At 49.5% G+C, this 23,865-nt stretch overlaps 1 protein-coding gene across 3 annotated transcripts in view; it reads left to right on the top strand.

Moving 5' to 3' along the window:
- Window positions 1-406: 406 nt before the first annotated feature.
- DRD2 (dopamine receptor D2) overlaps window positions 407-23,865 on the top strand; it is a 60,886-nt gene continuing 37,427 nt past the window's right edge. For all 3 annotated transcript variants that reach the window (XM_025893669.2, XM_073904024.1, XM_025893667.2), the window contains exon 1: window positions 407-563. The gene's annotated coding sequence lies outside the window, so the exon portion shown is untranslated. The remainder of the gene's footprint in view (window positions 564-23,865) is intronic.

The following is a 23,865-nucleotide window of genomic DNA, read 5'->3' as shown; positions in this document are numbered from 1 at the left end:
AGTGGACCACTCAGTTCCCGCCTAGGCTCCCATCGGCATCAAAGCCGGGGCTGACTCCATCCCCTGCCCGCCCGCTGCTCCCCGCAGACCCAGGCGCACGGAGCCCGCACCCCCCGCCCCACCCCGCGCGCAGTGTGGCGGGGCGGGGCTTGTCCCAGGGGCGGGGCCCCAGGGCGCCCCCGTGGCCAGGCGGCCCCGCCCCCTCCCTCCGGCGCCCTGGTGTTCCGGCGCTGCCAAGCTGTCCAGCCTCAGTGCCGGAACCGGCCGCCTCCCGCGCGCACCGCGCCGCCTCCGCGCCTTGTCCCTGCACTGCACGCCGGCCCCGCGCCCGGCTCCGCCCCGCCCCGCCGCGGCCGGTCCACTGCTCCCCGCGGGCCGGAGCCGGCCAAGCGCCTGCCCGCCGGGGCTCTGAACCGCGCGGCGGGGCTGGGAGTCAGGGACCCGCTGAGGAGAGCGGCGGCCCGGACGGCTGCCAGAGGGGCGGCCGCGCGTGGATGCGGCGGGAGCCGGAAGCCTCGAGCAGCCGGCGCCGTCTCTGCCCCCGGGCGCCCTATGGCTTGAAGGTAAGCGCGCGCAGGATGGAGCGACAGGCGGCCGGGACCCAGGCAGGTCGCAGGGAGAGGAGGAGGGAGCTCGGAGGGCGGCGCGACTGGGACCAGAAGTTTGTCCGGCCACTCTGGTGCCGTCTGCCTGGGACCGACCCGCTTGCGGTCAGGCTCTCCACAGACTCTCCGACGGGCCGCTTGCCCTGGGGCGACAGGAACACAGCGCTGTCATTCCCTCTCCCTCCCTCTCGGCATCCCTCGCGCTGCCGGGGCGGGATTCCTCGCTCCGGGCATGGACGGGCGGTGCCGGGGCAGCCTCCCCGCGGAGCGCGGAGAGCCAGCCCTGCCGAGCCGAGGCTTCGCAGGGCGACCGGTTCCCGACGATCTCCGGAGGGCACTTTCTGCCCGGCACCCAAGTCCGGGACCCCAGGGCGCGCGTCCAGAGTCTCCGATCTCCTCGGAGGGAGAAGGGTTGTTCTTGGCAAGTCTGCATTTGCGCGACCTGACTTTTCAGTTTCAGAAGCCAAGGATGGGGGAGAGGCCGATTCTGCCTCTACTCTCCCACTAGCTGATGTGCCGCTGTCCTTGGTTCTGAATTTACGTTCTCCTTCGCCATCTCTCCGTTTGAGATCCTGTAGAGGAGGGAGGCTGGGGTTTTGGACCCATCTCGACCTGGGAATGGGGGTGACGGTTGGGGCAGTAGCAGAGGGTGACTGTTCGACTCTGGAGTGGACCAAGAGCCTCGATAGGGTCGTGTGCGGAGACAAGAGACAGCTCTAAGAGCCAGACGGAGCGCGTCCCCATCCCTGTCTGCACAGGCGGCCTGTGTGTGGTTCCTCTTGAAGAACAGAGGTAAGAGAGTGCGTGTGCGTCTACACAACAGGCTTCGCCATGGACACAAGTCACAGCACTGAAGCTCCATAGGGACAGGCCCTTGTTCTCAGCCACGGGGAAGCTATCTGAGCAAGTAACCCTGCCCCATCTGGCACCCCACTACTTTTTGTGCTGGGGGCTCCTGAGGTTGGCGAAGTGCAAGGCACTTTGAGGATCCCTCCCCAGTTCCTTCGGCAGATCCTATCATTTCTGGATTTTGACCAGGATGTTAATCTCTCAGGCTAATCCTGGCTCCTTCCCAGGAGCTAGGTGATCAGTGATTCTTCCCCTTGGGATGCAAATATTCAGCCTATCCCTGATTCATCCTGCAGCATTAGGACCACTTGAAAGGGAATTCATTCTTCTCATGTTTCCCTCTGTTGCTGCTATTTAATGAGGGAGGGCAGAGGGAGGCCTTGGTGAATGTGACCAGTTGCAAGAGAACTAGTGGGCTGGTTTGCTGGGTCCCTGCCTTTGACTTCTTTGCTTCATGTTCAAGATTCCTGGCATATCCAATAGGGACGGGGGGCTGGGGGAGGGGATTTGATGCTATCTCTGAAATTGGACATCTGGCAGGGAAGACATCAGAGAGGGTTAGACCTAGATCTGAGAGAGGGCCATGGTAACCCCAGCCTTGGTCTCTTGAAAAACATTCTGAGTTCCTTCTACCTTTTCTGCACAGCCTGGGGATGAAAGGTGCTAGGAAAATGGGAGATTCTGATTTGTTATATAGGTCCAGGGCAGCATTTCTTTAACCATTGTTTTCTGTTTTAATGAACTCCCTGCCTCTGAATCACCTGGGAAGCTGGTTAAAAATGGATATATATATTTTTTTGTTCTTCTCTGAAGGACTGCTGAATGAGAATCTCAAGCTGAGACCCAGGAATGTATATTTTAACAATATTTCTGAGTGATTCATATGTACGCAGGTTAAGAAATCATCTCTCATAAAAGTTCATACTTCTTTGACTAGAGGGAGCGTGATTCAGGTCTTTATAATCAACTCTTTTTCCTCCTGCTGTTTATCATGTTAAGTTCTTTAGGTGTGGAACTGTTGATGGAGGGTCGACCCCTGGATTCAATCCCTTTGCCGAAATAAAGTATGCAGCCCTATCTCCTCTCCCCCAAGATCCTCCTGGTGTTTTCTTATTTCTAAAACAGATTTTTGACCTCTAAGAATCATCAATATGGCTTTAGGTTGACCTGTGTAAATAGTAACTGCCCTCCTCTGGGGACCAACCTCTTACCCTCCCCTTCTGGGGGAATTATTGTCTTTCATTATGTATGTGCTGTGGTCTGCTAACCCAACTGCTCTTGAAATGCCAAGGAGTGATTAGTTCAGCTTAGTAGCACGTCATGTTCCCCAAGGCTGGTAGCTATTCGTGCTCTGCTGGCGGTGACATATTGACTGTATTGATTTGGTTCTTGTGTTCTATAAGCTAGCAAGCTTGTAGGGGTGACTAAGGCCAGTAACAATGCTTATGGGCTAGTCAGTTTTCTACCTTTACCCACAAGGTTGGATTATCTCTATCTAGAACGTGCAGTGATGTAAGAGAATTTGAACTTGAGAGAAACCCTCTGTTCCTACCAGGGGAAACAAAGGGAGCTCAGGGTCTCATAAAAAATGTGGCCTCATATTCACCTGAGATTGACGTGCTGAAGCTAGACTGGTCTGAGGTCACTGTTCTCTGGGTAAACATGTGTAAGGGGAAAGACGTGTGGACTTGGCCTGGAGAGAGCTGTCTTCATCGTCCCTGCAAATGAAAGTTGTATTTTGGTGTTGAGGAAGAAGCATGGCTGTGAAAATAACACAGAGTTTGTGAGGGGTTTGGTGGTGGTGTGGGGGGGGGAGAATAATGAGACTTCCTTGAGCCAACCCTGTCCCTTCTAGTGACTCATGTTTTCGGATCTGCCAACCCTCATTTCTCCCTCCCTTGTGGCTCCATACCTGTGATTCTCCAGCAGTGAAGGTGTTTCAGCCACTCAGAAAGGAGAGGAGAATCAATATTGAGGTTTTATAATTTCAGAACCCCAAACCTATATTTCCCAGAGTCAGGCTGCATATCATGGATCACAGTAACCTAAGATTTGAGGTCTTGAGAAGAACTTAGCATGGCTGCCTAGTCAGTCCCATTTCCCCCAGGACATCATTACCAAGACATTAAATCCTTAGATTATTTGGTCTCCAGAGGTCATTCTGGATGCTCCACACCCCTAAACAGGGCAGCTTTTCTCTTAGTCCAGAAATATGGTGCTCTCTCTCTTGTTACCAAAGTGCTCCCCAAAAGGCGTGGTGTAAGCTTTCTAGTCCCAAGCCACTGGGAGTGGTCTTGGCAACCAAAGCTTCTCCATCCTGCTAGGAGATCTGCTTAGCAGGAGAGCATCCTGCATCTAGGAAATGCTTGGAAGCCACAGGCAACCTAAAGGGCACAGCTTGGTCAGCTCCTCGGTGGGTACCTTTACCTGTATTTGACCTCTCTCAGCTGAACCTAGCACCATATTTCCCCTCCCTTGCCCCCAGTAGGGCCTCTTATGGCCCTGGGACGACTCTAAGATTTGGCTTTGGGATTATGCATAAGCTCTCCAGCTCTCCAGGATACTAAATGGAGCCACCCAGAGTGTGCAAGTTGCTTATTTACCAGTTCTGGGTGGTCGGCTGATATTCTCTCCAACCTTTTAAATTACTCCAATAGTGTTAGAATCCAACGTTAATACACCCCTGCCTCTCAAGTGTCCCTATCACCATTGTAATTCAAGATTGCTTTCTTATTTTTTTAAACAATAAGATTGTATTATTTAAATGCATAGGTGTGGAAAATAGCTTGATTATAGTGTCAGTCCATGTGGGTGGAGGAGTAAAACTACAAGATTCAGCCACTTGGTTTGTTCTAGTTTGGGTCCAGAGAAAAGAGAGAAACTTGCCCTTCTGGACTGTACATTTCCCCTCTTCTTGTGCTTTTCACTTCAACCGATAAATGGGTTAAATCAACACCCTTGGCAGTTGGGATGTCCCCTGGGGTGGAGGGGTGGCAGCCTCCTCTCTCCCTAGGAGACATGGGAATGCTTCTTTGTGGAGGAGCAGAGCCTCCCACTGGCTCCAGTGTACAGGGGGGAGCCAGAGATGACAGCACTGGGGCCTGGGGACCCCCCTTCCCCTGGGTGGAAGAGGCTGTGTTGCTGCAATGCCCCAGACTCGGACCTGGAGGCCACCGGGGCGGGGGGCATCTGAGAGTGTGGGAGGCAGTGTATGGGGATGGGAGCTGAGAAGAAGTCATCTCTTTGGGGACCCCCGGAAAAGGTAGATGTTAAACACGTATATATAAGACATTAGCTTGGTGCAGTTTGGGCAATTTGCTATAATCTGATGGCACCTGCAGGGATGTTCACGGTTTCCAAGAGGAGACAGGGGAATTCTTGGCTGTCTACAGTGATGGGTAGGGGAAGGAGGGAGGACCCTTGGCTCTCCCTGGAGCACTCTGAGTGATGTCAGCCTGCTCCCAGACAGAGGATGAGACGTGAAGTCAAGCAGACTCAGCCCCCAGGGGCCCATCAATAGGCCCATCCCCAGCTTGGGCAACCGGTCATCCCAGGGTGCTTCGGCTCAGCACAGAGCAAGCCATGGCCCCAAGGACAGGTGCCATGGCCCCGAGGACACTCCCCTGCAGACGTCTGTGAGCCAAAGTGAGTTCCGGGGCCCATCCATCCGTCACTGGGCTCCTTCAGAACGTGCCTGCCCTGCTCATTTCCACCCCCGCCTTGTTGTCATTGTTTGAATTCTAAGTGGCTCAGCAGGGGAAAGGCATTAGAAATGAAATTATTTTCATTACACACTGTATAATTGCCTTCTCTCCTTCCTGTTACCCCAGGCAGCAACATCACTAGCAATTCCTGGGAACCCTTGGTCTGGGAAAGTGGCTTAGTCTCAAGCTTCCTTAGAAGGGCTGCTTTCGACAAGTGGTCCTGCTCACCAGTCCCTCCACTGCTGGCCTGATCATCCTAACAGCTAACATTTATTGTGCACTTGCTGTGTGCAGGGTACTGTGCTGAGTGCTTGATGTGTGTTTTTTATATCGACTTTCAATCTTGCAACCGTGCAATGAAACAGGCACTGTTGTTATCCCTCTTTTCCCAGAGGAGGAAGTGTGGGTGTGGAGAGGTAAGTGGCTTGCACAAGGTCACAGGGCCAGTATGCAGGGCGGTGACTCAAAGCCAGACTGTCCGATGCTAAAGCAATCGCCCTCTCTGACCTATGTAATAGAAGAATAAGAAAGGGAGGTGAATCGGGCTAACAAGGCACTTTCTTTGATAAACTGAAGTGACAGTGAGCTTTACACATGAGACCAGAAAAGGAGGAAATAGCAGAGGGAGAGGAATGAGTGGAATAACTTCTTGGGGTTCTTAAAGTTGAGGACCGTCTAAGAAGCTGTTCTGTGGGGCGCCTGGGTGGCTCAGTCAGTTGGGCATCGGCCTTCGGCTTGAGTTATGATCCTGGGGTCTTGGGATCAAGCCCTGCATTGGGATCCCTGCTCGGCAGGGAGCCTGCTTCTCCCTCTCCCTCTGCTTGCAGCTCTCCCTGCTTGTGCTCTCTCTATATATCAAATAAATAAATAAAATCTTAAAAAAAAGTTGTTCTGTGCCTGGGTCGTACTCCTCCGGGTACAGTGCACTGGGAATGAACCTCAGCAAGCAAGGGGAACAGAGGAGAGGGGGCAGGAGCAGAAGGAGGCAGAGTCACCTGAGTCTTCTTGTTCGATTAAGGGAGGGCAGGAGAAGGTGTGGACTCTTGGAAGTGCTGGCTTCCCCATCTCTTTGCGGTGAACTGAACTGTTGCAAAGGAGGCAACTCAGACTTCTGCCTACCTGGTGGTCTTTGGTGTTGCTTTCTCACCGCCATGGGATGAAAACTTGTCACATCTCCAGGACTAAGCTTCTTGATTTCAGGGCGAGCAGGGAGGAGGGGGATGGCCTGGGATCTTGCATGGATGTGGGAGTAACTCATGAGTGCTGCCATAAGGACTAGCTGCTTGGTGCTTTTCTGCTGGACAGAGGCAGTAAAGGTCTGGGTGTCCCTGGGCAGGGCACTTAACCTGCACATCGGTTTCTTTGGGTACAAAAAAAAAACCAACTTTTATCTGCTGCCTGCTATCCTGGAATTCCTAAGATTCAACAGCACTTAAGACTCTACTAAAATGACCAGATAACGGGGCTCACCTCCCAATAAGCTAAAAGACTTCTTGCCTCTGTCGGTGAACCTCACCATGAATTTTATGAATGCCAATTACCAGCATTTGGTACCTTCCTTAAGCCCTTAAAACACAACATAGTTAAGCCTGAGGGTTCGGGAGCGAGCCTGCTAGGATTTGAATCCCAACTGCGATACTTACTAGCTGTGTTACCTTAGGCAAGTTGGCTGACCTCTGTCGCCTGGGGTTCTCATCTGTAAGTGGGGATGTGAATACTGAGATCGTCAGGTTGCAGTGATAACTTGTGGGAATAGATACAAGACATTTAGAGTCCTTGCAAAAATAAGCACTCCATAAATCTTAACTGTAATAATTGTTATTGTTATTATTAAGGAACTCGAGGGGAAGCATTTGTAGCTGCTTTCCTTTTGCATTCACTCAGCACCTGATTTTACATCTCTGAAATTAAGCACGTTTTTAAAGCTTTCACAGAATTCAAGCTTACATTTCTTTCTTATGCTCTCCACTTATCTGCACCATAATCTTTGGCACTCCCCAGCCAGAAGCTCTTGCTCATCTTCAGCAAGAGGAGCTCGAGTCGCTGGTCCATACGTTATGCGGTGCTCACCACAAGCGTAGCCACCCTCTCGTCATCATGCAACTCTATGACAATATCATTGACCATAATCCTTATACTGTACCCTTTATCCCTATGACTTATTCATTCCATTACTGGAAGCCTGTAACTCCTACTCCCCTTCATCCATTCTGCCCATCCCTCTGCCCCCCACTCCTCTGGCACCCATCAGTTTTTTCAGTTGGAGCCTTCTTGATTGGCATTGAAACACGGTATGGTGCATTTTGGCATAGGCCACTTTTTATTGAAAATCAAAAATAAGGAGAAAATAGCAGTTCATAAGGACAAGGAGACTTTCCTTTCTTCTACCCTGGTTGAGAAGACCAAAGAATCTCACGTTAAGATCCTCAAAGCTGCTACAAATACATGCTGCCCATCTTTGGGGGTCATTAACGACAGAGGCAAGTGCCACCCATATTTTGGATGAAGGATGGTCCTGCCTGAGAAAGAGATGTAACATTATAGCATCTGGTCCTAGAACTCTCCAATCCTGAAAGCTACTCCCTTCCTTTGGCTTTTTTCCTTTTCTTTGAATCCTTCACTTGAGAGCACTCTTTCCTAACTGATGCATGTATTTCTGGCCAATTCAGAAGGTTTACTGTTTAGGGAAGATAGAAGATTTCCAAGGCTATGGCGGATATTCCATTCCTTGGTCATCTTCCTCAGAAGAGGAGGTGGGGCGTAGAGGGATGGGCAGAATAGACGAAAGGGGAGTGGGATATACAGGCTTCCAGTCATTCCTTTCTCGGACTCTGATATGCTCTTATGTTCATTTATGGCAGGATCAACAAGAGAATTGTATTGACAAGCAGAAACTAGCATCTGGGGTCCCAAGCAGAGGATGTCAGGCCCCCCAGAGAAACAAAGATAGTTCCATACACATCTTTCCTTGGAGAGCGTATATCGCCAAAGGCCTGGATTGCTCTGGTTGATCAGTGGCACAAAGTCTGCCTTTTGGCCAGTCTCCTCCAGTGAGCTGGAGGGAGGTGGTAGGAGGTGAGGACTGCTTTCCATAGATTGATGCTGCCCTCCATACATTCTGGATCCTTCCTTAGTTACATTCTGTGGCAGCCAACCTCCAAGATGGCCCTCAGTACTCCCTGCCTCCTGATATTCATGTTCTCATGTAATCTCTTCCTACAGTAAATAGGGAAGACCTGTGTACCACCTGGAAAATGCCTAAGTGACTTGAAGCCCAGCAAGAGTGTCTGGCAGGGTCAGCGGTCAGCAACATGCTTCCTACCTTCTCTCTTTCACCCTCAACCAGCATTCTCTGATTACCTGCAGCCACGAGTACATTACACTTTGCCTGGAAATTGTTCACAGTTGTTGCAGGGCCCGGAGGTCGGGGGTTATTGCATATTGGAACCTGCTTTGGTCAGACACTCACAGAGAGAAGAAGGTGCTAGATGAGCTGTCAAGGAAACATTTGCAGATGTGTTGGTCTGGGTCTGCCTGGGGACCTGAAGACAAGCAGGGTGCAATAGTCTTTGGGGTCTGTGTTTGGAGCTCTGGATGGTTTGCTTTGAAGCTGGGATTTAGGGTTTGGGGAATAGGGCTGATCCTTAACTTAAAAGGGACAGATAAGCATAATTTACCTGACACCCTTTGAAAGCAGTGACAATTTGAATCAACCTTTCCCAAAATCATTTCTTGAAAAATGAGATACCCACCCCCTGCCCATCTAGCTATTCAGTATAACAAAGTGATTCAGAGGATGAACTAGGAAGCCAGACTGATCAAGGCTCAGACCTGTGTTCTGCCAGTAACCAGCTATGTGACCTCAATCAGGTTACTAGAACCCTTTGAGATTCAGGTTTTTCTTCCATGAAACAGGGGTGACCATGGCACTTACTTCATAGGGTTGGTGGGAAGTAAATAAATTGTGCATATAAAGTGCTTAGCCTGGTACCTGACACATGGTAAGCTCTCCATAAATATTCACTTCATTGTTCTCATTATAATTAGTAGGAGGCATTGAAATGTCCACAGGATCCTTCCTAGTCTATGTTCCAAATTTCATCTCTCTTCTGGAGGGAAGAAGGACATCATTGCAAGAAGAGGAAACCAGACAAGGTGGGACCTGACTCCTAGAGTGTTATTGTGGGAAGAACCCAATGTCCTACAGCAAGAGAGAATGGCAGAGCCCCAAGTCCCCTTGTGCCACACCCTATTGTCACCAACTTCAGTTCAGAGCATGCAGTAGTCAAGGAATCCAAAAAAATCCAAGGACTGAAGACTGGAGTTTGAGCTGGGGACAGTACAGGGTGAGGCCAGAGGCATAGCAAGGGCCAGACTGTGAGCTCTGAAGCCTTGTGAAAACTCTATCCTGAGGGCAAGAAGAAGCCATTATGAAAGGTTGGGTTTTAAGCTGGAGAATAACTCAATTGATTTCATCTGCATTAAAAAAAAAAATCACAGAGGCTGCTGCCCTGTGGGAGAGTTGGTGCTACAGAAGTAAGATTGAAAGAAGGGCAGGGCAGCTAGCAGCATTTTTGGTTGTCCAGGGTAGTGATGCTGGAGGCCTGGACAGAGGCGGGGCAGGGGAGCTAGAAAGACAGGAGTGATTTGAAAAGTTATTTTAAAATTCAACAGAACTTGGTGATTGATGGGCTATGGAGGATGAGGGGAAGGGAGAAGCCAAGGATGATTTAAGCACCATGAACAAGGCAATTAAGGATATTGGTATAAAGTGTCTGAATATTGGGCCAGAAATCTGAGCCCGGTAGAGAGCGCTGTGGATATTGGTGGGTGGGCACGAGGGACTGGAAGCAGCGACCCAGTGGTGTTGATGAGGTCAGAGACCTGGTATACTTGGAGGAATTGAGTGTACAAACTGGAATACAGAGGCAGTTGTGATCACAGAGAGGGGTAACTCGGTTTCTGATAATAAGAGGAGCGGAGCAGGTCCTGGTTGATGACTAGGTCCAGGGTGCAACCATGGGAACAGGTGACCAAAGGGGAGGGTGTCCTTGGAGATGAGGGCATCAAGGAGGTGAGGGGCCAAGGTTCCCGACGCGGGTTCCACCCAAGTCAATGGCAGGACTGGGGCTGGAGTGCAGGCTAGGGAGCTAGGTGCCAGAGTCGTCATGAAGTTGGGAAGTGGCCAGGAATCTATGGATGGCCCTGACAGGGACAGATGGAGCGGTTATAGATGGGGGCACGTACCGCGAAGGAACAGGGTCTTCATGGGAGGGCAGAGGCAGGCTCAGGAGACAGGGAAGGCTGCATGGGCGGTGCCGTCAGTGGAGGCGGACACAGGACACATCTTTCCAGTCTCCCCACACTGGTGTTCCCTTCGGCTCCCTCACTAGCTCCGAACTCACTAGATGACATTCCTCTCCTCTTCTATAGAGAATGGAAGAGAAGGAGGAGAAGAAAAGAGAACAGGGTGGTGAGTGGGTGTAAAGCTGTGGGTGAGAAATGGAAGAGGGGGCGGTTACAAAGAAGAGAAAAGCAAATGGATCTGTTGACATTTGTCAGTCCTCTGTGTTCACTGTACTATATCCAACCTTTGAGGATGTTTTCTCTGCCTGACTGCTCCAGCCCTTGGCCTTAGAGGCTAACTTCTAGCCGTCAGCCTTTAAAACTGAGCACAGACATTACCTCTTCCGGGGAGCCTTCCCTGGTTTGCCCCCTCCAAGGTCCCACCAGCCTGGGCTAGGGACCCTTCCTCTATATTTCCATAACATGAAGTGTAAGATTTATCATGCCATATTGTAATGTTTATAATTGCTTGTTGACTACTCTGTTTGCCCACTCGATGGTAAATTCCTTGCGGGGGGAGAGGAATGAAGTCCTTACCCCTCCAGGCTTGGGCACCAGCCCATTGCACTGCGCATGGTGGGACTGTGATCAGGGGAATCCCTTGCCCCCCAGTACACAGTAATAACACAGGAGCTGTCTTCTGCTCATCCTGGAAATTCCCTGTATTATAAGTCAGGCTAGAAAGTTTCTCCAGCTCAGTTGGTTAAGCGTCTGCCTTTGGCTCAGGTCATGATCCTGGAGTCCTGGGATTGAGTCCCGTATTGGGCTCCCTGCTTGGAGGGGAGTCTGCTTCTCTCTCTGACCCTTCCGCCTCTTGTGCTTCTTCTCTCTCACTGTCTCTCTCTCAAGTAAACAAATAAAATCTTTAAAAAGAGAGAGAGAGAAGAAAGTTTCTCCAATAATTGACGTAGACTGGAGAGATCCCAGCATGTCAAGACTGTAAAGAACCTTAGGGACCCAGACTAACACTTGATGCATGGATGAGAAATCTGTGCGCAGAGAGGTAAGCAGTGCGTCCAGAGTCTCGTGGCTGTTTCGCAGCAGACCACGCACAGACCGAGGGCCTGACAATGACCTTACCAGTGTCCCACCACACCGAGCCAGTGCCCCACACCGTACCCAACTGCTGGGCCTCTGGTAGCCTCATCGAAAGTTCCCTCAATTTCACCCTTTTTCTTTTCTTCCCATTTCTGGGTCCCAAAAGGCTGATTTGGTGATCCTTAGCACTCAGGTCTCCTCTACCGCCTGAGAAAAAGTGGTAGGTGAAATGTAAAGCAGGTACTTATATATTTGGCACGTATATGTTTTGGTACTTAACATATTGTGAGGGGCTCGCAGCTTTGAGTGATGGAGCTGCAGAGCCATTAACGTCCTCCTTTATCACTGAGAAGCAGACTGTAGGCAGGTGGGAGCTCAGTGTATCAAATGACATGCAAAAGCCCTTAGAACACAATGTTATTGTCATTTATAATAACAGAATAGGGTGGACCAATGACCCCTTGGTCACTGAACAGCCAGGAGGGGCAGGAGAAGGGGTGGTTCCCATGCTCTGTACTGAGCACACACTTGGCAGGTTGTAAACTGTCAATAGGTCATTGTTGCATGTGTGGATATATGCAGGAATGAACGAATGAATACTGTCCTCTTGCAGGCTGAGATGTGCTCAAAAACTGAAACATCACATCCTGAAGGAACTGGAGAAAAACAAGGCAGGCAGCTTGGAGAAACCAATGTCCACTGCCTTTCTTTGTAAGCACTTTTGCTTGGCTCCCAAATGCGATAAGAAAAGCGCACAGTGTAGGATGATTGCAAGCCTGCGTGGGTTCCTTGGGCCCTGGGCGGGGAGAAGGTCTCTAGAGGGAGGCAGAAGTGGGGCAGACCTCTGCAGCGTTCACAGCCACGTGCCTTGAACACTGTAGGGCTCAGGGGGCCTGGGGAATGTATTCATTTCCTCAGTAACAAAATACTACAAACGGGGCATCTCAAACAACAGAAACTTATTCTCTTGTAGTTCTGGAGGCTGGAAGTCTGAAATCAAGGTGCCCGCAGGGCCATGTTCCCTCTGCTGGCTCCAGGCTCTCCCTGGCCTCTTCCAGCTTCTCATGGCTCCTGATGTCCCCTGGCTCCAGTCTCCGCCTCTGTCTTCACATCATCCGTGTCACTCTGTGTCCTTGACTCTTCGCATAAGGATACCAGCTATTGGATTTAGGGCCCCCCTAATCTGATAGAATCCCATTGATATGCTTAACTAGTTACCTTTGCTAAGACCCTGTTTCCAAATAAGGCCAGAATCTGAGGTGCTGGGTGGACATGAATTTGGGGGGACACTGTTAAGCCCACTGTAGGGAGCTTCCTCACTTGCTGGTTCCTGGTCCATGGAGACATTCTTTTGCCTCTTCCTTTTTTTTTTTTTTTAAAGAATTTATTTATTTATTTGAGAGAGAGAGAGAGAGAGAGAGCACAAGCAGGGGGAGAGGGAGAAGCAGACGCCCCACCGAGCAGGGAGCCCAATGGGGGGCTCAATCCCAGGACCCTGGGACCATGACCTGAGCCGAAGGCAGAGCTTAACCGACTGAGCCACCCAGGTGCCCCATTTCCCTTCCAGTTACCCACTGTTGGGACAGCTGCCTGCTTACCTAACTGAAGCCTCATCTCCCGAGTTAGAAGGCAAGTAAGGACAAGAAAGAAAGCAATTAGTACGGCGGAGACTTTGGGATTAATTGGGATTCACCGGCCTCCTGGCACAGTGGGTAGTAAGGGGGGAGGTACGGGGAGTTTGGAGGAAGAGAAGGGAGGAAGAGGTTCCCTTCAGAGTTCCAGAAAGGGAGGCCCCTGCAGCCCTGGGCTCAGGACCAGGAGGGTGGTGGCTGGGTACAAATGCCAAGTGCCTTGTATAATCATAAGGAACTCAGGGATTTGGAGTTGTTCCCTCAACATTTGTCCTGCATTTACTAAATGCCTCCTATGTGCTAACGCTCTCATTTCACAAGTGAGAATAATGAGGATCTAGAAGGCCAAGCAAATTCTTCAAGGTTTCTTGGGGGCAGAGCAGGACCAAAATCCAAGTCTTTTCACTCTCTGAGTATACTTCCCACAAAGTAATGTCCTTCTCTCATTATACCCCCATCTGCCATGGGAGTCCCTGATCTCCCCCAGCGAATGGAAATAAAGTCAGCAACCCCTGCGTCTGGCCTGGGTTTGAATCCTGCCCAGAGTGTGTCCCCAGAAGCTGCCTGATGTAGTGTGGGTGGAAGCCCCTGAGTTCAGCTTTGCTGGGGGTGGAGGAAGGGAGCTGTGGGAGCTCCCTGCAGCGATGGAGAGCTGGGATCTCCCAGACAGAGGCTGGTGGAGACCCGCTCTGCATTACAAGCCAGAGCTTCCCCGGGAATCCCATCATTAGGTTTGCTCAGCTGGTCAGTCCTTACAGACATGGAGATGATGATGGTGCCAGGGAGCTTTCTGGGCCCTTTGTTAAGGATTACATGTCTGCAAATATGGAAACTGAGGCCTTGCAGACTTACCTTCTTGCGATGAATTTACCTTCCTGGCTTCCTTAGAAGCCAGTGTGACAACATTTGGAACTGCTGTAGCTTCTCCCAGTGGGACTGGACCCCCATAGCCTGCTCTTCTGGGCCTTCTAATCTGGATATCGGTCGGGAATGATCTGGTTTGCTCTAGATGCTCAGTAACTATATAAGTCCTGAGAGAAAAGTGAATCCCCTCACTGTGACAGGTTGGGGTGGGGGTCAGGGAAGGAGGTATGGAGGATTTCGAAAGATCTGCTCTCAGCCCAGCTTTGGGACTTAGAGACTCAATGTGGGGTTTGGTTTGGGGCCTACACCAGCTCCTTGGGCACCCAGCATGTCAGGTCCTTCCAGCGTCTCTGGCTTCTGTCTGCCCTCTGTGGCATGGCCCCAGTCTGTCTCCATGGTAATGTCGTTGCCCCAGGAGGCCATGGTCCTGGTAAGGGAGAGGGGACAGGGGAAGGGCAGGGGCACATGGAGCCAGCAGTATCCACGTGCCTATTCTGAGCAGCAGGGCTCCAAAAGGCCGGGGAGAACGCCCCCACAAAGGCTGGCAGCAAGGAGGGGCTGGGGCTAGGGCCCCTAGACATTCTTTGGTCTGGAAAAGGAGCCAGGAACTCTGTCCCCAGAATCACTGTCCTCAGGGACTGCTGGACGCTGGGGATCTTCTTAGGTGGAAACCACAGACAGTCCAGCCTGGGGCAGTGCCCAGGTGCTCTGTGGCCCAGGGAAACCCACCCAGCTGGGGGTCCCCACAGTGCTCTCCTCCCTGCCCTGTCCATCCCTGTTTCACTGGACAGAGGACCTCTCTCCTCCTACTCAGGTGTCTGCCTGGGGCAGCTGACTCGGCTTTGTGGGGGTGGGGAGGCCCCAGTGCCAGCAGGGTGTGGAGGGTCCTCAGCCAACAGCACCAGTTGCTTCCGATGAGCTGGAATACCAGTCTGTCTTTGCACACTCAGAGTTGAGTGGCTCTCTCTCCCCATTGGGATAGTCTATCATAATAATCCTGAATGAAGATGGTTAATTTGAGCTGCCTCGAAGCCGGGTCTCTGAGTTTCAGTTCCCACCAGACACAGAGACCCAGGAAAACCAAATAGAACGGACACCAAAAGCCAAGAAATAAAAGGCTGAGCCAGAGTCCAGTGTATGTCTGCCAGAGCATGGCACTGCTCCTTGGAGCCCGCTGCCCAGTTTCTTGGAGATTTTGCCATCTGCCAATTTGCTGGGTTTTCTTTTTTTCTCAGTAAACTAGACCCACACAGGCCTTTACGTGGCCCAGAGAGTCAGGAGTCTTGAGTTCTGGTCTCAGTTCCATCCCCTTGTTAAGGAAAAACATTATTCTGCCATTTGTTAGAATAGTAAGGAAGTAACCAATGAGCAGGATGAGGGGTCAGTGGATGGAAAATTATAAGAGGAGACATCAAGGGTGCGGGGGTTCTTGCTAAACCAAGTTAGTAGGATTCTTGTTGAGGGCAGGCCAGGGGGTCAGGTATCAGGGGCAGGGGATTTTCTCTGACTCTGCAGAATTCCTGCTCAAACTGGTCAAGGCAAGTCCAAGACAAACCCCAGGATGAGGTCTCGTGGAAAGAAGGACTCACAGGAGCCAGGCCACGGTTTTGTCAAGCCAGCGGGTGGCCCAGGGGTATGTAACCTCTCCCACCTTCCGGTTCCTATTTCTGTAATATGGGGTTGGGTTGGATGAAGCCCCTTCCGGTGTGGACAGACCGTGGCCACCACCCGCTTCTCTAATTCTACCTCCTTCACCCAGAACTGCTTTTGATAGCCACAAACATTGCCTTCAAACATATCTACTATTCATGTGTTCATTTTACAATCGGATGCTTTTGCCTACAGTGGTATTTGATTCACTCAAGTGTATAATATCGACCATTTTAAAATACCGACAACACCTAGTGGCTCATACGTATCATCTTTAATGCTCATGACAGATATAAAAGGTAGGAATTATTGTTCCCATTTTACAGATGAGAAAACCGAGGATCAGAGATGTTAGGGAAACGTACGCAAGGCCACAGAGGTGGTAAGAGCGGCAGCTGGTATTTGAGCCCAGCTGTGTCTGGTACAACTACCCCTTCGCTGCTGCTCAGCACCGTGAAGGTCTCCCACAGGCCAGGTTCATTGCCTTCCCTTTCATCACAGGTATTAATGAGACAAAATTCAACTGAGTACATTTTATGTGCCTTTAATTTTTTAAAGATTTTATTCATGTATTGAGTGCGAGAGAGAGAGCATGTGCACAAGTGGGAGGAGGGACAGAGACAGATGGAGAGAGAGAATCTCAAGCAGACTCCACGCTGAGTGTGGAGCCCCATGCAGGGCTTGATCTCACGACCCTGAGATCATGACCTGAGGCGAAGTCAGCAGTCAGCCGCTTAACTGATGGAGCCACCCAGGTGCCCCTCAACTGAGTACATTTCAAAGATCTTACTGATTTTATTCAATGATTCATGCATGGGGCAGCATCCCACTGAGCAGAGAGAAAGGGGCTCCGAGGAGTCATACAAAACAAAAGACTTTCATAAGCAGAAGGGAGTGGGACAAGGAAGTTTTACTATCGAAAAGCGGATTGGTCGTGGCAAGGTCACTTTCGTGTGGGGGATGGCAAGGGTCTATCAGGCAGATACATCACTAGGGCTAGGGAGGTGATCCCTGATTGAGTGGTTTAAGATTCCATTTCTGAGAGAAGCCAAAACTGCAACTGAGTCTAGCTTTCATGACACGGGGCTTAGCATCAGTGATTCTACTGGGGCCTACTGTCTTGCTTTTAACACAGTGCATGCCACCATTTGTTATAATGACTTCCTCTTTTTCTCCTCCCACCGCACCCCATCCCCCAGTCCCCAGCTTGCTCCCATTTTACAGCTTGCGAAGTCAATTAGGGCATCTTCCTGTCCTTAGTGTTTAAGTACACAGGAGACCCTAAACATCTGTGGGGGAATATAAATGAAGAGTGAACGTATGAATGTGTATGCCCAAAATTTGGAACTTGGGAAAATCGGAGACTATATATATTGTCTACAGTGCTATGCACAATAATGGGCCTTCAGTAAATGCTAATTCATATGCACGTGGACATACACACAGATACACACACAGGAATAATCAGTGCTTATTTGTGGTGGTATACACACAGCACAGATTGTAATGGACCAGCACTTTTTTTTTTTTTTTTTGCGGATCACACCTGATACATGTCCTTTCAAATAAGTTAGTGCATGAATTTTGGCTGACACATTTGGAGGATGCAGTAAATGTGCATGCCAGCGCAAGGGTGATCCCTTCGGCTTCCCCAGCAAAAACCATAAAGGGCCATGTTTCTATATTAGCAAACATCAAGGAGCAGTAAACAAAACCTTTTTCTCGTTTTTCCTGGTGATAGCTGTAGGTCCACACGTGGCCTTCAGTGTCACCCACATGGCCAGAGGTCACAGACGCAGGAAGGACAGCAAGACATGGAATGAGGGAGTCTGTGAGAGAAGCATGTATCAAAATCCAAGTGCTGGAAAATCATTTTGTAATTAAAAAAATAATGCTACTTGTGTGTTTTACAGGGATATGTGTGTTTATGCATAAAAATTGCTAAATACTTGGGTTAATCATCATTTAACCAGCTGAGCTGGGGCTCCGGGGCCCGTTGTTTTTCTAATTGCAGGTCTGGGCTGTATCCAGCTAGCTGGGAGTCCCCCGGGGAGGCTAAGAAAGTCGTGTTCTGCCCTTTTAATCCCTTTCAGACAGTCTCAAGTTCCTCACTGTCAGGCCCTGCTGCCACTCCCGGGCCGAGGGGGCTTAGGGCTTCGGTGCCCCTCCTCTGCCAAGGCTGGTCCTGGCCCGCACACCCCGGCTCAGTGAGCAGCCCCGAACACGAGGTTGGGTTCAGCTTCCAGGACTGGGCCAGGAATTGGCCCTGGCTCTCATGAGCGGGACCAAGGGGACAAAGCCCATTAGCCGCTTGGAACTGCTTGCTTCAGAGGCACCAGGAGCAGCCTCAAACCAGCAGCCACTGGGCCAGCAGGTAATTTCCAAATTAGGTGTTTGTGAGGCCTGGCTCTCAGGGTGCAGACAGAGCTCAGAGGCTGCGGGGTGCTGGCAGAAGCTGCAAAAAGCAGACAAATCTAAGTCTTACAGGGCAAGTGGTTTCATTCATAGTCAACACTCCAAGCGTCCCTCCCCTCCCTTGTCATTACAATGCAAATGGAGCTTTTGTCCCATGGAAGTCCCCCTGTTGCTGTGGTCCTGGTGCTGGGGGTGGCGGTGATGGTGGGGGGATTCCAGAGTGGCCTTGGGGACCCAGTTAGTGAGTCTGGAGGAGGGGCATGAGGCCTTGGAGCCCGGGAAGCCAGAGCCTGCTGAGATTTGGTTCTATTGCACCTTCAACTCCGTGGCAGTGGAAATACTTTCAATCCTGTAGATTAATCCTCACGTTTCCTGCCTAGAAACGTACAGAAACACCCCGTCCACCGAGAAGCCTTACACAGGAGAACAAGGTCGTTGTTTTTATTGGTGAGAATGCCCCTTCTTTCTGTTGCCTGGTAGCCTTTTATGATCTAATGAATGTTCATGAAATAAAGCAACCCACTGTGTTAGGCGCAGGACCTTCCATCACCCAGACCCACTGAGGGAAGAGATCCCTTCACTTTGCTGACGGTGCCGCTGGGCCCCGCAAAGGTGGAGCAACTGGTCCCAGCAGGTGGCAGGGTCAGGATGCAAAAGCAGCTCCCTCTGCTCAAATACCGGCTCCCTGGTACTCTTTGCTGCTCCCACTCACATACCAGCTTTGGGGGAAGGAGCGTGTTAGCTTTAGATCACCCCACAGGGCATGCTTTGCACACAGTAGGCACAGATGCTTATTTGTTAGATAAAATGAGTGCGTTCATTTTTAGAATTTTTATAAAACTAGTTACCCCCATCCTACTTAGTTTTGGAGACTGGGGCAAGTTACTGACAGTCTCAGTTCCCTCGTGGGGGGATCTTGGGTGATGGTCCCCTCCAGAGCTGGTTGGATCACAGGAGGTCAGCCTCCCGGCCCAGTGGCTCCTATGGAGGCCGTTGCCTCTCAGGTGATGCCTGCGAAGTCCCACAGTGAGCCCCGTGTTTTGTCCATTCTTTTTTTGAGGAGGGGGAGGTGAATTCTATGTGGAGCCGGCATTAATTTCCTTTTTTTTTTTATCATGGTAAGAAACACATAACAAAGAATTTACCATCTTAACCATTTTTTTTCCTTTTTCTAAAATTTAAATTCAATTGATTAACATATAATGAATGTATTACTGGTTTCAGAGGTAAAGGTCAGTGATTCATCGGTCTTATATAACATGCAGTGCTCATTGCATCATGTGCCCCCCTTAATGCCCATCAGCCAGTTACCCCAGCCCCCCAACGCCCCTCCCCTCCAGTGACCCTCAGTTTGTTTCCTAGGATTAAGAGTCTCTTATGGTTTGTCTCCCTCTCTGGTTTCATCTTGTTTTATTTTTTCCTCTCTTCCCCTATGATCCTCTGTTTTGTTTCTTAAATTCCACATACCAGTGAGATCATATGATAATTATCTTTCTCTGATTTATTTTGTTTAGCATAATACCCTCTAGTTCCATCCATGTTGTTGCAAATGGCAAGATTTCATTTTTTGATGGCTGCGTAATATTCCATTGTATATATATATACCACATCTTCTTTATTCATTCATCTGTCGATGGGCATCTGGTCTCTTTCCATAGTTTGGCTATTGTGGACATTGCTGCTATGAACACTGGGGTGCAGGTGCCCCTTAGGATCACTATATTTGTATCTTTGGGGTAAATACCCAGTAGTGCAATTTCTGGGTCGTAGGATAGCTCTATTTTCAACTTTTTAAGGAACATCCATACTGTTTTCCAGAATGGCTGTACCAGCTTGCATTCCCACCAGCAGTGTAAGAGGGTTCCCCTTTCTCTGCATCCTCATCAACATCTATCATTTCCTGACTTGTTAATTTAGTTGTTCTGACTGGTGTGAGGTAGTATCTCATTGTGGTTAACCATTTTTTTTTTTAAGTAGGCTCCATGACCAGCATGGAGCCCAATGTGGGGTTTGAACTCACAACCCTGAGATTAAGACCTGAGCTGAGATCAAGAGTCAGTCGCTCAACCGAGCCACCCAGGCACCCCCCTTAACCATTTTGTAAGTGTACAGTTCAGTAGTGTGAAGTATAGTCACAGTGTTGTGTGACACATTCCAGAAGTTTCTCCTTTTGCAACACTGAAACTGTATACTGATTAAACCCTAATTTTCCGCTTCCCCACCTGCCCCCCAACCCCCAGCCCTGGCTGCCACTGTCCCACTTCCTGTTTCTGTGAGTCTGACCACTTGATACACCTCATATGAGTGAATCATACAGTGCTTTTCTTTTGGGGACTGGCTTATTTCATTTCACATAGTGTCCTCAGGGTTCATCCATGTTGTAGCAGGTGTCAGAATTTCCTGCCTTTTTTTTTTTAAGGCTAAATTATATTCCACTGTGTGCATAGGTCACATATTAAAAAATCCATTCACCCATGGGATGGACACCTGAGGGGCTTCCACCTCTTAGCTATTGTGAATAATGTTGCTATTAACATGAGTGCGCAAATGCCTCCAAGATCTGCTTTTCATTCTTTTGGATATAGACCCAGAAGTTGGACTGATGGATCATATGGTGGTTCTATTCTTACGTTTTTGAAGAACCTCCATATTTTCCAGGGTGGGTCCATCCTTTCACATTCCCAACAGTAGTGCACAGGGTTCCAATTGCTCCAAGTCCTTGTCAACACTTGTTACTTTCTGTTTTTAAAATAGTGGCTGTCCTCATGGTGTGAGGTGATATCTCATTGTGGTTTTGATTTGTAATTCTTTTTTTTTTTTAAAGCTTTTTTATTTATTTATTTGAGAGAGAGAGAATGAGAGATAGAGAGCACGAGAGGGAAGAGGGTCAGAGGGAGAAGCAGACTCCCCGCCGAGCAGGGAGCCCGATGCGGGACTCGATCCCAGGACTCCAGGATCATGACCTGAGCTGAAGGCAGTCGCTTAACCAACTGAGCCACCCAGGCACCCTGTAATTCTTTTTTTTAAAAGATTTTATTTATTTATTTGACACAGAGAGACAGAGAGAGAGCACAAGCGGTGGGGAGGGGGGGCAGAGGGAAAGGGAGAAGCAGGCTCCTCCCTGAGCAGGGAGCCCGATGTGGGGCTCAATCCCAGGACCCCGAGATCATGACCTGAGCCGAAGGCAGACGCTTAACCTACTGAACCACCTAGGCGCCCTTGATCTGCATTTCTAATGACTAGTGACCGTTGAGCCTCTTTCCATAGGTTCGTTCATTCTTAGTGTTGCTGAACAAGGGGGCTCCAAGCAGCTAATAAACAGGGCAGATATTGTGGGCTTCCTACAGAACTTGGCCTGGGTCCAAGGAGTCCTGATTCTTTTTTTCAAGGACATTGAGTAGACAGTGAAGCTCTTCTGCTCTCCATTCCAGCCAGGATGAGGTACAGAGGATGCGCTGATCTGCTCCTGATCAAGCCCACTAGGGTCTGACAGGAGAGAGGGCAGCCATAAGTAACAGAGGGAAATGCCAGGACTTTGGAGTGAGACACATTCAAATCCCAAGTCTAGCTTCTAGGTGTGACTTGGAACAAATTGCTTAACCTTTCTGAACCCTCATTTCTTCATCAGTAAAATAGAGTATTGTGAGAAATCCATACGGTTGTGTGCTGGTAAATATGTTAACAACCAGGTCTCCAAGGAAAAAATAATGCTCTGTTTGGTAGCATTTGCCAATTTCATTATATAAATACTGCAACTGAGGCTGTTTTCTAGCTGCCAGCCCGACGTTGAATGCAGTCAGGAGTAGAGGTCTCGGTTCCAGCAGATCACTGACCCATGTGTAGACGCCCTGCCCAGTGTTGGGGAAGTGTCCGCTTCTGCGGTAATGTTACTCCCCTTCCTCTCCTCGCCCCACCAAGGCGACTCTGGGTGACCTAGGTAATAAGGAAGGGTTACTCAATTCTCCATGTTTATTCAATAAATATATATGGAGCTTCTATTCTACACAAAACCCTGACTTGGGAACAGAGTATAAAGGCCTAGAAGAACAGGGAGGGGATTTTTTAAAGCATGTGACCTAGAGGCTTGCCTTTTGAGGCTTCAACTTGGTTAAGTGACCCTCTCCTGTGCTGTTAGCTCTATAGTGTGACATTTTAAGCACCTCTGTACCTGTCTCTCCCACTGAGCTCTAATCTCCAGAAAGATGATGACTATGTCCTATTTTGGTGTCCACATTTCAAGCCTTGGAAGGTATTTAGTAAATATTTGTAAAATGATGTCATGAGCTTGAAATCTACCTGTGGAGGCAAAAGTAACATATCTGAAATATTCAGAAAAGAATATAATAGTCGATTGTAATTATAAAACTCCTCATTTGATAAGAATCCTACAGCTTAAAGCATTTTCAGTTAAAAGCTAGCCTTTATTGAGTGCTTCTATTATGCCAGGCATCAAAATAATCACTCACCACAGTATCTCATTTAATCTTTGCAACAACCCAGTGGGGTAGGTGCTGTTATTAACATCATCCCCTTTCAAATAGGAATAGAATGAACAAGAGCAATTAAGTAGATTTCCCAGTATCTTTCCTTGTTGATATTCTATGTGCAGAGCCAGGACGCGAACCTACGACTTGATCCTTACGGTCCCATGAAGTAGAGAAAGCAGTTGTTATTCACACTTTATAGGTGAGAAAACTGGCTTTAGAGAGAGAATGAGAAGTTAAGTGATGCCCAAAGTCACACAGCTAACAGGACCCAGCACCAGAATTAAGACCCAGGCCTCCTAATTCCTAATACAGTAAGTAGCATCATCAGGTAAGGGGTGAGGTACTACACACAACAAAGGCTCGTTCAGAGAAGGGCAGCTACTGGGATGCTGCGTGGTCAGGGGAGCCTTCCAGAAGAAGCGTGGCTTGAGTTGAACGCTGAGGAGCCAGGGTTGACCTGGATCAGCACATGTCATACCTTCTACCCCATCCTCCAACACACACACACACACACACACACACACACACTCACACTCACACCAGTGGCCCTGCCCCCTGCTCCCCTTTGGACAATCTCACCTCATCTTATGGAGACCCCAGGAGAGGTGCTTGGCAGCTGCCGCCACTTCTCTTGTTGATTTGTGAAGTTATTTACCTAAAGGATCCACTGGCCCCTAGGCTGCCCAGGGGGCATTGGCAATTCCCATGGGAGAGGTTGTCAAACTTCCCATTACTGGAAAGTGCCGCTCTCCCACATAGAGTCTGGAGTCAGCCGTCTAGCACACCGAGGGCCGTGGTGCAGCCACGGCAGCCAAGCCTGAGCTGTGACTCACCATTAGAGGAGGAAGCGTGTAGGCTGTCCTCTGGGCGGGCTGGTCTGGCGGTGAGCCGGGTGCAGGGAGAAGCCAGGAGCCAGCGGAGTCCCCTCAGCCTCTCGACCTGTCCCCCTACGGCTGACTTTTCCTGGGAGGGTTTATTTTTTGAGTCAGGTACACTGTGAAAGTAATAATTTTCGAAAGGTTAAAAAACATCTTTTTCAAACCCTATGTGTCAAAGATATTATTTAAGTCATTAGTGAGGGAAGCAGAGAGTCGACAAAGTCAGGTTCAAAGAGGATATGAGCAACAGATATCAGTGGAAGGAAAAAGCGGCTAGAATAAGGTGGCCGAACTTGAGACAAAGCTTATGAATGTCTTACAGGGCAAGGAAGTCAGAAAGTTTGGGATTATCTTCCCTACTGGGTGGAAGTCATTGTATATTATCAATTTTTTCTCTG

This window comes from Callorhinus ursinus, unplaced genomic scaffold, assembly GCF_003265705.2.
Source record: "Callorhinus ursinus isolate GAN/ISIS: 27379988/994484 unplaced genomic scaffold, GSC_fseal_2.0 scaffold19, whole genome shotgun sequence".
NCBI lineage: Eukaryota > Metazoa > Chordata > Mammalia > Carnivora > Otariidae > Callorhinus > Callorhinus ursinus.
The sequence above is the reverse complement of the archived record's forward strand: the minus strand, read 5'-3'. Positions and strand labels throughout refer to the sequence as shown.